Source organism: Dromiciops gliroides, chromosome 6 (assembly GCF_019393635.1).
Source record: "Dromiciops gliroides isolate mDroGli1 chromosome 6, mDroGli1.pri, whole genome shotgun sequence".
In the NCBI taxonomy this organism is placed as follows: domain Eukaryota; kingdom Metazoa; phylum Chordata; class Mammalia; order Microbiotheria; family Microbiotheriidae; genus Dromiciops; species Dromiciops gliroides.
This window is the reverse complement of record NC_057866.1, coordinates 91,417,975-91,422,071: the sequence shown is the minus strand read 5'-3', so window position 1 is coordinate 91,422,071 and position 4,097 is coordinate 91,417,975. Positions and strand designations below refer to the sequence as shown.

General features: G+C 39.7%; 1 non-coding gene across 1 annotated transcript; it reads left to right on the top strand.

The window, feature by feature from the left end:
* Positions 1 to 411: 411 nt before the first annotated feature.
* Positions 412 to 518, top strand: LOC122733145. Its single transcript, XR_006353738.1, has one exon. It is a non-coding gene; the product is annotated as a U6 spliceosomal RNA (small nuclear RNA).
* The last annotated feature ends 3,579 nt before the right edge of the window (positions 519 to 4,097 follow it).

Genomic DNA, 4,097 nt, shown 5'->3' with positions numbered 1-4,097 from the left:
GTGATTTTAGGTGGTCTCCTAAGCCAGGATGGGGCAAGATGTCGGGGGTGAAATGGACGCAGTGTTCTAATTTCATTTCCAGACACATTTCATTTCCCAAAGCAGGTGCCAGTTGGGTGAGAGGCCAGAATCTCCCTCTGTGAGCAGGCACAGAAAGCAGACACCTCCCTGCTGTTGGCTTCATGTAGGGAAGGCAAGCCCATTTTAATGAAAAGCCCAAGCTGTGGAAGCATGAGACATGAGTTTGAATCCTGGCTCTGATGTTAATCAACTATCCTCCCTGAGGCCCATCTCTATGCCCTTCCCAAGCCTCGATTTCCTGCCCTTGAGGGCAGGGATTTTGCTTCTTTTTTTGTATCCCCAGTGCTTAGCACAGTGCCTGGCACATAGTAGCATTTAAAAAGTTTATCAGTGCTCGCTTCGGCAGCACATATACTAAAATTGGAACGATACAGAGAAGATTAGCATGGCCCCTGCGCAAGGATGACACGCAAATTCGTGAAGCGTTCCATATTTTTTTGACTGTTTTTTCCTCACAACCTAGCTAATGTGGGAATGTTTTCCATGACTACTCATGTATAATTTATTTTGAAATGCTTGAGTTCTAGTGGGTGGGGGTGGGAATAGAGGAGGAAGAGAAGTTGGAACAATTTTTTTTTTAATTGATGTTAAAATTTGTTTTTACATATATTTTGGAAAATAAAATTCTATAAAAAAAAATTAAAAAAAAGTTTATCAATTGATTACTGATTGATTTATGATAATTTCTATACTACATAACTAAATAACAAAGTTGTTTTGCCAAAAGGGCTAAGTGCAGCAATTTTCAGATCTTTTTACTGTGTCCATTATAATACCTCTTCTGAGGTACTTAGCTTACCCTTACACTTGTGGGTTAGGTTGTCAGAGAGTGGAAGCTACCTCAGGTTTTGGGGCTATGTGCATGCATATGTAGATATACATGCATATATGTATATCTACATATGCATATATATATACATACCTATATGTATGTGTGCTTCTATGTGTCTTCCCATGTTTATGAGACTACAGGATTTGAATCCCTTGATTTTTCAAAGGAAGAACCTGCACCTTGTCGAGGGCCAAACAGACAGTTAATAATAGAACTAAGATTCAAACCAAAGTCCTAAGATCTCCCATCTAGAGCTTGTTCCACTATTCCTAATCAATCTCTCTCCCCCTCCCTTCCCCTCTGCTCTTTCTTTCCCCCTCCTTTCCTCCCTCCTCCTGCTCCTCCTCTTCTTGTTCTTTCTCTCTCTGTGTCTCTATCTCCCTCTCCTGCTCCTCTCTTTCCTCTTCCTCTTTCCTTCCTCTCCTTATCTCTCCCAGACCATCTACATGAACTCTGTGAAGAAACACTCTTGTCTTTCTCAGGGGAAAAGGTTTTGATTTGGGGATCAGTTAGCACCCCAAAACCACCACTGTTGACTGATGAAGGGGAGGACAGAAGAGACCACAGTGGCTCTCCCTCAAATGATTTACCCAGGGCCTATGTGTTTTGAGCCTGCAGTTTTGTATTTGCTTGCTTCCCCACCCCCCTTTCCCACATTGCTCAAGCTGATGGCCTCAGGCTTCTGAATACAGACGCTACCTCACCTCTACTGACCTTGGCCAAGGCAACAAGCAAGAAAAAGGCACACCAACACCAAGAACAGAGAAAGCTGGTCTTGACCAAAGGAGGTTTGTCAGTTTTTCCACTCCGTTTCCCCAGCCTACCCAGTGTGTGTGTGTGTGTGTGTGTGTTGGGGACATTTAGTGCCCAGACCTCACAGTAAAGGGTCTTGTGTGTTAACATAAGAGTGAATAATAGTCGGATAGGGCAAGATAATTCAAATCTGACACCCTGGGACCAAGCAGCCTAAATCTTCTTTCACACAACAGCCCCCCAGGTATTTGAAAACAGCAGTCATTTTTTTTCTGTTCTTCAGCTAAAGAGTCTTAGTTGCTAACTCAGCTGATATGTACACAGTATCATTTCCATTCTAACTCTATCCCTGTTAATCTCCTCTTGGGTAAACTCCAGTTACTTATTAATATCTTGGGCTGGTATTCTAGTTCAGTATTTATTTATCTAGCTGTGATGGTGTATAAGTCACTTTCTGAGCCTGTTTCCTCATCAGTAAAATGAGGTATTTACCACTTGTACAACTGACCTAATAAGACTTATAGAGAAAACATTTGTAAGCCTTAAAGTGCTATATAAATGTATTATTATTATTATTATTAACATAATTTAAGTGTAACATCCAGAACGGCCTATGCACACGCACACACACACACACAAACACAAAAATAAAAAAAAGAAAACAATAACCAACTCCCCGATGGTTTTCTAACCACGGCAGAAAACAACAACACTCCCACCTCCTACATCTATACACTAGATTTTATTCCTGTAATTTAGGATCACATTAGATTTTTTTGGTGACATACTTCAATGGATCCATGATTTCACTTATATGAGTACTCTCCCTTCATTGTTATAGATTACAAGCTTGTTGTTGTTTGTTCTTCTTTTTTTAAAAAGGACCGATGTCATCATGAGATGACATCTTCACTTGTGCGTGAACTGCATTTAAGTGAGTCAGAGGTGCACAAAGTTCTTAGCCTCGCTCTCTCTTCCAGAGTCATCGAAGTCCAGTAGTAAAACAAAAATCAGAATTACTGGCAATGGCCCAGGATGCAGTGGATGGCCTTGGTGACTTTGATGTCTGACTAGGCTCTAAATGTTCCTCAGTGCCTATCTCAAGATTACAACCAATTCATATTTTCTCATCTTGTTGTGGCCAAAAATACCCAGATCTTTTGATGTATCTTTTTTATATTCTGTAGGCTTAACATTCCTTGGAAATTAGTGGAACAGTAGGATGTTCATTCTCTCGCTTCATGATTGGCCCATCTCCTTTTCCAGTACCATTCTTGTCTTCAATGATGTATGTGACACCACTTTTTATGTAAAAGTCACAATCAGAAACATGTTATAACCTATTTATGGACACCATGGACTTCTCTATTGACCATTAGGGCAGAATCAATTTTGATTCTTTGGTGATTGTGGCATCCCACAGTTCAGTAGAATCACAAAATACTGGACTTTAAAAAATGAGTTTTGTGTCAAGAAGAAGCATGGTATCCTTAAAAGTGCTATGCAGTCTTCTAAATATATTCCAATCTGGTCTCTTTCTCCTTTTTAATACTGTATCCAGCTCATTGCCCACCTGTAATACCCATTAGAAATATGTATAAGGATAGACTAAACCGATGGGCTGGCCATCCAGTCATGTGTCATAGTCTGAAAAATAAATTCAACCTATTTATTCTTTTCTGCATAGGTTGTTAAACCATTAATTTTTTTTGAATGGTTAAGGTTATTATTGAAAGCATCCTATAGGTAGTCAGCAAAATCCTGATAACAGAAGTGCACTATCTATGGGGAATTCCTGTTCCATTTGGACTATGCTCAGAACATCCTCCATGATGATGGTGAACAACATTGATGAAGTGTCTTATGCCTTATTTGATATTAAAAATCAGAGGTTCATTGAATGAAGTTACCTCTGTGGTTGCAACTGTCAAACAATCTTGTATGAGCTAAACATATACTTGAGAAATATATACTTGGGGAACCTGTAAGGCTACATTTTGCCTTGCCAAGTCAAATACCTTGTCAAAATCAACAAATGAGAAATTAAGAAAAGTTTTGTATTCTCTATTTTTCCCCTGTAAAATACATTCTACTAATCTTCAACAGAAATATAAATGAACTTAGACAATTGCCTAGGGACAACTGAGAAGTTAAGTGGTGTGCCCAGGATCACCCTGTGATCCAATGTGTGTCAGAGACTAAACGTGAGCCCAACTCTCTCTGGCTCTAAGGATGGATCTCTAACCACTACAGAACACTTCCTTACAATTAAGTATTTATTGAGGTTTTAAAAATTATAGGGTTTGCACCATCCTTTGTCCTCTTTTCTTCTTGGAAACCCAGAGAGGAGTGCTGTGCTGTCCATGATAAAGTCATAGGGAAGGAAGAGAGCCTTGCAGGCCTGAGGGCCATTTAACCTTTGGTTTGGTTT